Source organism: Cygnus atratus, chromosome 1 (assembly GCF_013377495.2).
Source record: "Cygnus atratus isolate AKBS03 ecotype Queensland, Australia chromosome 1, CAtr_DNAZoo_HiC_assembly, whole genome shotgun sequence".
Classification (NCBI taxonomy): Eukaryota; Metazoa; Chordata; class Aves; order Anseriformes; family Anatidae; genus Cygnus; species Cygnus atratus.
In genome coordinates, this window is record NC_066362.1 from 168,212,609 (window position 1) to 168,225,070 (window position 12,462).

A 12,462-nucleotide genomic window follows, 5' to 3' on the forward strand; every position below is an offset into this window, starting at 1 on the left:
TTGAACTTTAGGAGCCTCATTGAAGCACTCAAAGTAAGAGAATGATCATGTTAGACTTTTTCTATAGTCAGTGGAAACCTGTAGGCACCTAGTGAGAATAATTTAGTGTGCATCCTCTAGATTGCTTATCTGTCTTCATTGATAGTAATCCATCTAAGTGTCTCTGCTTGAACAGGGGGGTTAGACAAGATGACCTCCAGAAGTACAATCCAACCTCAACTATTCTGTGATTCTTTAAGTGACATTGAGAACATCCACCTCCCATTTAATGTATTTAATTTGAAAAATGAAGAAACTTTGGATGTCAAAGCTAGAACTGAGAAATCTAAATGTCATCATGACAGATAATTTTTTTCAACCTTTTCTTTTTTTTCCTGGGCCACTTCTATATCAATAAATAAATAAATAATATAAATAATATAGAAAATATTTCACATAACAATTTAATTGACTACTACACCTAAAATAATGATTTTTAATAGTATTTGGATTAAAACTGTAATAGTTTCTTTCTTAGAGATATGATATGTGGTGCTTTCTCCCCTAAAAATTAGCAATGAAAGCCAAGAAAGTAATAAAATGAGGTATTCAGGAAGTCAGGAATTCCCTGTATAGTTAAAGACTGATGAAAATGAAATGTAAGATCAAGCATTTGTATTTTTATAGTACTTGGATGAATTCCATGTTTGCAATGCAATGTTTATTAAACAGCTTTATGTGTTCTATAATTTAAATATTTGTATGGAATCTGTTCTTTTATTTCATAAATTTATTCTTTTATTACGTAAATATCTTAAGTATTTGATGTCTCACTAACATAGAAACTCCTTGAAAACTTTCTATCCGTATGTAGAATTTATTTGTCATGTCAGTACACATATTCAACATCTAAGCAAATACAGAAATGCCCTAAAGGCCCATATCATAACACTGAACTGTCATAGTTCATTTATTGTTATCATAGAATCATAGAATATCCTGAGTTAGAAGGGACCCATAAGGATCATTGAGTCCAACTCCTAGCTCCACACAGGTCTACTCAAAAATTCAGACCATATGACTAAGAGCACAGCCCAAATGCTGCTTAAACTCCAACAGGCTCGGTACCATGACAACATCCCTGGGGAGCTTGTTCCAGTGCGCGACAACCCTCTCAGAACCTCTTCCTGCTATCGAGCCTGAAACTCCCCTGTCTCAGCTTGACACCGTTTCCTTGGGGAATTATGTTATTTAATTACAAAATGCGTTTATCTATTCTTGCTCCATTTATCTAACGCCACCTTCTGTAATGTTGGGGTCACAGACAGAAGAATTAAGATTCTAGGATATTTGTCAGTTAATTGTACAAAAATGTCTTTCTGAAATGAAAATCTCTTAAAACTGAAGTAAAGTTCCATTGTTATGTGAAAGTTACATTACAAAAAATGTGTTAGTACATATTCTATGACCATTTATGGTATGACTTTTACTTTCTGTGAATCACAGTCAGGATTCAGGACATAAATGATATTCTATTTAACATATGTTCTGTTATTTAATTTATTTAGTTCTTGTTTTAAATGTTATCAATGCTGTACTAATTCCTTTATTAGTGTCCTGGTTTCAGTTAGGACAGAGTTAATTTTCCTCCTAGTAGCTGGTAGGGTGCTATGTTTTGGATTAGAATGAGAAGAGCGCTGATAACATGCTGATGTTTTAATTGTTGCAGAGCAGTGCTTACACCAAGCCAAGGACTTTTCAGCTTCTCGCCCTGTCCTGCCAGCGAGCAGGCTAGGGGTGCAGCAGGAGCTGGGAGGGGACAGACCCAGGACAGCTGACCCCAACTGGCCAAAGGGGTATTCCATACCATCTGACGTCATGCTGAACAATATATATAGGGGTGGCTTGCCAGGGTGGGGGACCGTCTGCTCGGGGATAGGCTGGGCATCGGTTAACGGGTGGTGAGCAATTGCATTGTGCATCACTTGTTTCGTACACATTATTATTATTAATACTATTATTATTATTATTATTATTATTATTATTATTGTTATTATTTTCCTGTCTTAATAAACTGTCTTTATCTCAACTCAAAGGCTTCACTTTCCCGTTTCTCTCCCCCATCCCAGAGAGGGAGGGGGGAGGGTGAGCGAACGGCTGTGTGGTGTTTAGCTGCCGGCCAGGTTAAACCACAACAGTCCTTTAGACTTCACAAAATAATAATAATAATAATAATAATAATAATAAAATAAATAAAAGATATGTCAAATATTATGCATTTGTGTGTTATGCATAAGTGTAGTTATGGTTACTTTCTTTGAAGCAACTTGCACAAGGATGACAGGTAAATTTACTTTTCAGATTTTTCAGAACTGAGTATGAGAGTAGTAATTATGATATAAAATAAAGTTCTTAAAAACATTTAAAGGCCACAGAAGTAAGACTAAAGGCCAATTTAACCTAGTATTTTGTCTTCAACACTGCAGCCACAACCATTTTGGTCTAAGGAAGAGTACAAGAATAGGGCAAGAGTATATGACCTACCCATTCAAGTAGTACCCTCTCAGATTCCATATCTAGATGTCATTTTCATGTAGTTATCTATCAATTACTCCAATGTCTTGCTACTGGATAGTAACTTAGGGTTCATCATTTTTAAAGCATGAAATTTAAATATGAAATTGGGAAACCATCCTTCCCTGTGCCTTAATTCACATTACATGTTGTAATAATTTCTCTTGTCATTAAATCTAAGACAATTTTGCCAACAAATGCATTCAAAGCAACAGTAGACATATATTTTCATTCTGCTTTTGGATTATATTTCAATGAACAAGTACCAAGTGTTATCAAGTGAATACCATGCCCATTTTTTTGATGACCTCTCTGCCTGTAAGATTATTGTGTTTAAAAAATGAACATTACGTTTATATATATATATATTTCTTTTGATATGGACTTCTGTACAGTGAGCACAGTACTAAGATAAACATTTCATATAAAACACTAAGCATCAGTCTATATTTGAAAAGTAATGATCTATAGTAAGTAAGGTCTAAGTAAGGTGTATGAGCTCTGGGACACACATATACTGTGCAAGTTTTATTGACACTGAAATGTATTATTAAAAGTGAAGTTATTAGAACAAATGAAGCTGTCTTTTAAACAGGATTAACTGTGAAAGCACACACATATCTCGGTCCCCATGTTTCCTGGGAAAGAGCCAGGACATGAATTTCCTGCATGTTCAACATGTAGAAAAATTAATAATAGTTCTCCTATACATGTATATAAAGAGTGGTAAGTCTGACTTTCCTTGAAACACAACAACAGATAATAAAACAGGATGATTTAAGTGTTCAAGAAAAGCTATGTGTCAAGATAGACTGTGGAAGACCCTACACTGGAGTAGGGGGATCTGGCCTGAAAGAGGCTGCAGCCCATTGAGAGCCCCTACAGGAGCAGACTCCAGCCCAGAACTGCCTGAAAAGGAGCCCACACAGGAGCAGGTTGTCTGGCAGGAGCTATCACCCATGGGATCCATGCTGGATCAGTCCACTCCTGAAGGACTACACCCTGTACTATTGGGCCATATTGGAGGAGTTCTTGAAGAACTGCAGCCTGTGGAAAGCCCACATAGGGTCAGTCTGGGAAGGATGGCATCCTGTGGGAGGGACCTTATGCTGAAGCAGGGAAAGAGAGTGACCATGAAGGAGCAGCAGATGACGAAGCGCTATGGACTGACCACAATCCCTGTTCCTCATTCTCCTGCATCACACAGAGGGAGGAGATAGAAGGGAGTGGATGGAAGAGAAGATGTTTTTAGTTTGCTTTTAGTTCTCACTGCTTTAGTTTGTTAGTAATAGGCAATAAATTACATTAATTTCCCTATACTCAGTCTGTTTTGCCTGCGAGGGTAATTGGTGAGTGATGTCCGTGTCCTTATCTCCAACCTTGAGCCTTTTTTATTGCATTTTCTCCCCAATCTCCTTTAAGAAAAGGGGGTGAGAGAGAGAGGTGTGGTGGAGCTCATATGTTTGTTAGCGTGAAACCACTACAGAAAGTGTTAAAAATAATATATCAAAGAAGTTTTGTTTTAATTTTGAAGGTTTATAATTATTTTTGTTACAATTTTTACCTTTTTCTTTTTTTCCCTATTTCACTCCACCTTTCAACAACATTTTTTCTTTGTTTTTCAAAAGTATTTCCCCTTCATTTTGGGTATTTTTAGGTACTGGTTCAGCTCAACTTTCATTTTTCCTTTTTTTATGTTTCCAAATTTTCCTGGTTTCAGTTAGGATAGAGTTAATTTTCCTCCTAGTAGCTGATAGGGTGCTATGTTTTGGATTAGGATGAGAAGAGTGCTGATAACATGCTGATGTTTTAATTGTTGCAGAGCAGTGCTTACACCAAGCCAAGGACTTTTCAGCTTCTCGCTCTGTCCTGCTAGCGAGCAGGCTAGGGGTGCAGCAGGAGCTGGGAGGGGACAGACCCAGGACAGCTGACCCCAACTGGCCAAAGGGGTATTCCATACCATCTGACGTCATGCTGAACAATATATAGGGGTGGGTAGCCGGGGTGAAGGGGGGGCCGGCTGCTCGGGGATAGGCTGGGCATCGGTCAACGGGTGGTGAGCAATTGCATTGTGCATCACTTGTTTCATACACATTATTAGTAGTAGTACTATTATCATTATTATTATTATTATTTTCCTGTCTTAATAAACTGTCTTTATCTCAACTCAAAGGCTTCACTTTCCCATTTCTCTCCCCCATCCCAGAGAGGGAGGGGGGAGGGTGAGCGAACGACTGTGGGTTAAACCACAACAGAAATAAAAAAAATTCTAGACCAAGTTCGTTCTATTGCTTGCAATGGTGAAAATGTCATCAGGTGAGGGACTGCTGTATCCATTTAGAAAATACTTTAATACACTTTTTAAAAGAGTTCATCTCAACCTTCCAATGTGAAAATAATTAATCATTCTCATCATCATGAGGAGAGAGACTTTCTGTAGAAAGAAAGAACGTTCTGCACACAAATCTCACTGCATCTGTTGTACCATCATCTCATCTTCACCATTTAAACCAGATCTGTTTGCTGCTACGTTTGTCTATTCATGTCAGGGAAAGAGAAGGCATTAGAATGATTATCAAGGACTGGAGGTTTATACAAAATGTAGTACAGGACTACTCCTTTAGGCAGTATTCTGTGAGAGTATCAGATAATAGTTGTTATTGAACTCTATCCTGTAAATATTTTGTTTATGAAAAAATACGGAGGATTGAAAGAGATCATACATAGGTTTAACTTTTAAATCACACTGAAATAAGGAGCATTTAAAAAAAAAAATTCAAGAACTGTACCATTGGTGATTCACCAACATTGATTTACATTACATAGCTGTTTAACGCTAATATCAGTCATTTTACCTTCACATGAAAGCTCCTTCAGAGTCTATAACCAACTGAACTTCCAATGCAATGTTCTGATTGTTCACGCATTTTATTATGTTTTTATCAAGCTAAATGTCCAGCATACAGCTATATAAAGATATAATACGATGGGTGAACAATTGGCTGACTGGTAGGGCTCAAAGGTTTATGATAAATGGGGTTACATCAGGCTGGCAGCCAGTCACCAGTGGGGTTCCCCAGAGCTCCATTTTAGGGCTAGTTCTTATCAATGTTTTCATAAACGATCTGGATGAAGGATTAGAATGTGTTTTCAGTAAGTTTGCCAGCTATATGAAGTTTCGCAAGAGAAGGTGCTGGGTCCTGCACCTGGGATGGGGCAGCCCTGGCTATCCGTACAGACTGAGGGATGAGATGCTGGAGAGCAGCCCTGAAGAGAGGGATCTGGGGGTTTTGGTTGATGGCAAATGCTACAGTGGTGAAGAGAAAGTTCAATCTCTGTTAATGTTCAAAGTTCATAGTCAAAGTATGTGAGTCATAAGATTTTATTTTTTTTTCATATAGTATTTTGAGGTGCTGTAAAGGATTAATAAATCAAGAAAATAATATATATATAAGGCAATATAAACAATTTATTATAAACCATTTATTAAATAAACATTAAATATAATAAATACAATACTATGAAATTTCTTTTTGAAGATCATTTTAACTGTGTTAAATAACAATTTACTAAACTAAAACTAACTAGTTTTCTTGCATCAACAGAAAAAGCACTTTCCTACTGGAGCTGAAAATGATTTATTTATTTTTTTTCCTGGGTACAGAAATATAATTATTTAAATGGTGTTAGATTTGGCATGAGTTAACTGTTCTCCTTTCTGAAGACAATACTAATTAGTTATTGTTGGAAACGTCACACTGGACTGGCTGGACCAACAACTTTATTAAAGTCACAATTTTCAAAAAAAAAAAAATTTATATATATATATATATAGGCAGCAGTCCCTGACTTTATTGTCTCTGAAAATATTTTCATCTCGTTATCTTTTTAGCAATCAATTTTTTTTTCTTTTTCTTTTTTCTCTTCTAATAGATTCAGGATAGGACAAGAGGGTAAATAGTGGATAAACTCCTCTTAAAGCATTTTGGACACATTGTCTCTTCAATTCTATAAATTGTGAACAATTAAAAACTTTTCTTACACTTGAGGAACAAATTTGATCAAGAGAAAAGTGTTATGCATCAAAACAACCACATAAGAGCTCTTGCGCATATATAAATTTTAATTGTATTTATAAAATTTGCTTTGGTTTATTTAGAAGTCATGCCTAAAATATCTTATTTTCCCTTAAAAAAAAAAAAAAAAGCTCTGAAAAATTCATTGTGCACATGGGCAATTTTTAAATTTTGCTTATGAAAAAGCAGGCCACAAGTTACTGACTCGCTGAAAACACAAATATAAATATTTGTATATAATAAATAATATTTAAATAAATAATTAAATAATATAAAGAAAAATTATTTACAACTTATTGTCAGCATTCGCTGCTGGCCTCTGCTTGGTATTTGCAAGAATGCTGATATACTCAATAACTTAGAAAGCTATATTTGCATTCTGAGGCATCTTATGTTTCCATGAATACACCAACAAATACATCTCAAGGTATTCTATCTTTCACTGTGAATATCAGACTTTAAACGCCTAGATTCTTTCTTGAATCAGTTTTGCACTAAGATAACTCAATGAACTGCTTACAAACCATTATGCATAATACAGGCAAAAATATAAGATGAAAATAGCAAAATCAGATACGGGCAATTTTAAGTTGCTCTGAGATGCTTTTATGAGACCAGATAATAATAGTGTGCAGAAACACACTGAGGTTTATTTAAACTCATGTCGCGTTAAGGGGTGTAGCCGATTAACCATTACGGGTCCGGTCAGATTCAGGGTACTGAACTATCACAATCACAGATTCACCAGTAACGTATAACCGCCCTTACTCTAGTTGCATTCAATGAGAACTATCATGACTAGGAACAATGCAGTTAAGTGCAATTTATTACAGCAACAGGTACACAGGTTCTTTGGATTGCTGGTGATAGTTACTGGCTGCAAAAGCAAGTTAGCATGCATGAAATACACAGGTGCACAGCCTGGAAATTAATGCGTTAAAAGGCACAAAGACCCTATAGAGATTTCTAAGTTTCCGCGGAGGCACACAGTATAACCAAGTGTTCAAATCTCACCCAAAGGCGTCCCAATGTGGGGGTGGGGGGTGGGTGGGAAGAGAGGCTCAGCCTGTCAGCTGATCCCAGGAGTCAGGAGGTCCTCAGGATGGTGTATTCCCTTGTGATGGTATCTCTCCCCTGATGGTGGTATCTTCCCTAACGATGGTATCTTCCCTAATGATAGTATCTTCCCCAATGATAGTATCTTCCCTGACATCCCCTCTCTCTTAGGCCAATTTATATTATTTTCTATCCTTTAAGTGGAGCTCGCGTGACTCTAGTCAAGCATATCTTAGTTATGATTGGTGAAAAGTTTTCCAGTCTCTGTTTAAAGGTATAGGCTCCGAGAAATTCAGAGCACATGCTCAGTGAGGGGTGGTCGCACCTTGGAGGAGGGTAGCTTTTGGGATGGAGGTGTGTTTTGGTATTATAATGATATTATAATGAGCAAAAGTACACTAAAGTGCAGCATTTGTCAAAATATGACAGGTTGTTGGCTCAGGGTAGCAAAAAGTGCGGCTTATTGTTCTCGGTGTGCACAAGAACAATCGAATCCCCACCTGGTCACAGAGCCTAGCCGTGGTGTCTCCACTCCACTCTATGTTCCGTACTGTTCCTTAGAGCCAGCACACCAGGTTCCCCTAGTGCGATAGCATCTAAGATTGGAAACCTAGGGAATGCTCAGGCAATGCAGCTACGCCCTACCCTGAAAGCCTTTTCAATGTTGTACATTTTCTTTAAAATGTGAGTATTAGTTTTATTTTACTAGTTACTTCAGGCAATTGTACCACATAATCCACCCCATGACTATAGTCACTCAAGCTTCACGACATTTGGAATATGTCGGGGATATCACATACATTCTTGGGACGAGGTTTATCAAGTGTATGTACATTGTGTAGGGATGCTAAACGTTTCATCATAATCCAGAGTTTAACATACAAGCTAATTGCATAATACAATGAGTATTAACAAAACGACAACAGGGCGAAGCATCTTGTTGAAGATTCCCATGGCAGCTGGTGACCATCCAAAGTGTCTCACCAACGGTGTCTTTCATCTCTCTTTACTCTTTCCATCACTCGATGTGTTTCTTGTTCATCATGATGGACAGTAATCAGAGTCTTTCGTCCATTTTCTCGGACTTGTTTCATCAGCCACTTTAAATCTTCATGTAACAGCAATTTCTTCACCAAGGTAAGGTTCATTCCAATAGGAGTAGGCGGCAGATGAAGCAGAATATAATGGGGTGCAATAAGTTGACAAGAGGTTACAGGAGCTGAGTAACTAAAATCACATCCTAGGATTTTGGTAAAATTACAAACACAAACATTAGAGTGATTACTGGTATCTACAATTGTATTATCTATGACTATAGAATCACAATGGGTTCTCATGCAAACACAACCTTTCCCAATATATACAAGTACAGTTTCAAGGGTTTCATTAGGATGTATCTCAAAGTGGCAAATATTTTGTTCAGTGTCAAGACAAATGATGAGATTCTAGATATCTCATGTAATTACATCTAGTGTGAAAAGACTTTAACCATTTTGGCAGCAGACCATACCTTCATCTAGTTGAATGCAATTGTTTTTATTAAAGCAAATGTTAGCTTATAGCAACTCAGAAAGTAATAAAATTGACACTTGTCTTAATAAAAAAATACATCATATAAAACCTTTGCCCTCAAGATGTATATCAAACTAATCAAATACTGTATTCAGAAGTCTTCTCTATAATCAAAAAAAATATATATGATTCAGTCACCTTAGAATGTTTATCATACTTCCCTGAAATATTTTATCAAGTGCTTCAGATCAAAACTGGTAAATAAATGACCATAACTCAACTGAAGTTAATGTCAGACCTTATCAAAAGAAGAATGAAGAGTCATAGACTTTTCAAAAATTTTCTATTGTTAGAAGCACTAAATGAAAATAAAAAATTAAGATAAGTATATATTTTGTTCAGAAAACTGTGGGAAAGAAGGAATTTAGATATGAGCTAATTAGCAGTGGGAGACAATTTCCTATGTAATGGACATGATGAGATAAATTGTCTGAGTTAATGGAAGAGAAAAGACAACATCACTTTGTGATTGTAGTCTATTATTTGCCTTTTAGAACCAGAAGTGATTGTGGACTGTTACTTAAAACATTAAATTAAAGCAAACTCTGAAAAATCTATCAAGGATAATATATAGAAGATTCTATACATAGAAGTGAACACTGTTTCTCCCAGTTTATGTATGAAATATGATGTAAATTGATTAAATGATTCTGGATGTTTTTCAAGGTAGTACTTTTTTTTTTTTTTAAGTACTTAATTTTTTGTTTGATTGTTTCAAAAAGAGATTTGGGGATAAAAATATTTTATGTTCACAGTGATGTGAAAATGAGATTACCACCATCTGTTAACTTAGTGGTGTGAACCTTTGTGACCATATTATTATTATTATTATTATTATTATTATTATTATTATTATTTTCTATACAGAGATAAAGATAAGTGCAATATATCAGGTAATATATTTTAAAGTCCTACCCATTTTTTTCTTCTAGCTATGATTTCAATCAAAAATCAAAAAAAAAGCTTATTATTAAAATATAATATTATAAGCTGTTATATGTTACTATTAAAATTATAATTAAAATACCTATTGTGGTTCCACTCAGGAAACAGGGCATAGAGACAAAATGTGTTCACTACTTACCTATTTACAATGTTGATTAAATGAGTCATGAATTCTGTGAGGCTGGACACATCATCCCATTCTCAGAATTCATCAAGTGTATATGTAACCATAATTCTTTTTGACAATACATGAATAGGAACTATTTATTTATTTATTTATTTTAACATAGGTATATAACTAAAACCATAAAACATTCTGACATCATGATATGTTTTATCATTAAATAAAATCATTTCTTCTGGAGTTTACCATTCTACTGTATGGCTGGAAATAAATTTGTATGATTTATTTTATGAAATTTAATTATAATATGTAGTATAACCCATGTATATTCATAGATAATTCAGAAGTTCAGAGAATTCAAAGGATTTTTCACCAAAGATATAAAGAAATACTTTTCTTGATGTTATTGTGATTCAGAAATTGTCTCCCCTTAGCTTTTTGGATTTTTTTTCTTCTGTATTTCTCTTGCCAGTTCCATATCCGTTTTAGTTTGCTACTGAATGCTGGAATGCAAACACAAAGTCATCTTAATAGGCAATAAAATTTCAAACTACATGAATGTAAGGAAACGTGGTAGATAAAACTTCCTGGGCAAAAGGCAAAACTTCAGAAGATATTTTAAATTGTGCCCAGTATTATACCGTAAAAGGTAATTAAAATGGTAAAGATGACAACAATTTAGGTGCACAGACACAAGCTCACTTTCATCTAACATATTGACTGAATATACACAGGAGCTGATCCTTGTTCAGCTAAGATCCTTGTTCTGCACAAAATCTCCCTGAAGTCAGTAGGTGTGGCTTCATTTTTACCATTATCTGCCGCATGAAAGATTTTTCTTCAGCTTAAATTTGTTTCCAAATAACTGTATGAATAATTCCCTTCTATGTGTTGTTGCTAAGAGAAATAGTTCCTGTTTGAACTCTACACTTAAAAGACAATTGTAAATTGATAAACTCTAAATTCATGTGTCAGAGTTTTAAACATTTATTTTATTTTAAAAAAAGCAAACAATAGTAAACAAGAATCATAAATGTTTGCCTATTTAATAACATTTAAAATGTTATTTACAGATCTTCTTCTAGTGTCTGTCCAATACATTTTAATAGGCCTAGAATACAAGTGAAATAAGGAGCAGCTGAGGGAATTGGGGTTATTTAGTCTGGAGAAAAGAGGACTCAGGGAAGACTTTATTGCTCTCTACAACTACCTGAAAGGAAGTTGTGGGGAGCGGGGGGTCAGCCTCTTCTCACAGACAGCTAGCGATACAACAGGAGGAAATGGTCTCAAGTTGCACGAGGGAAGGTTCAGGTTGGAAATTAGGAGAAATTTCTTCTCAGAGTGGTTAGGCATCGGAACAGGTTGCCCAGGTTGGTGGTGGAGTCACCGTCACTGAAGTCAGCGTTTTCAGATCTCAGTTCATCAGAAAGTTGAGAAGAAAAATACAATATTTTGGCATAATTCATCCACTGTAAATTTTAATGCCAAAACAGATTAAAAAATAATAATAAGAGTTTAGTAAAAGTAGAATCTAATATTTATCCTTAAAATAAATATTTAAATTAATGTTGAATACAACAATGCATTTTCTATGACACTGCTCTAGCAGCAAATCTACCTAGATTTTATTAAATTATAATAATACCTGAAATTTAGATGACATTATTAGGGTTAAAGCATTCAGTCTGTTTTCATTATAAACAGTGTTGCAGACAAAACAAAATGAGAGTTCAAATGTAAATGATAGTTTAAAAAAAATAAAAATTGAATGTGAGTTATGAATAATAATTTTTATATAGATTTATAGCCTAAGCACATGTAATTACAGCACAGCATCTGTAAGCTTCCATTAGAGTCAAGTGAGATATACTAGCATGGAAAGTTTTTCTTCTTTTTTTTTCTTCTTCTGAAGCTTTTCTTCAGCAAATTGCTGAGGTAATATGAGTTTATTTTGTTACTTATTTCCAACTGAAGAAGGTGTGCAAACACTGATTACCCTACCTTTGATCTCTTAAACATGTTACAAAAATGTTTCAAGCAAAAAGTGATCTTTTGGGGGTCTTTTCAGTTGCAGCTCTGGGAAATGTAGGTTGCATAACAGAAATGTTAATTAGACAGGGGACTACAAAAATATTT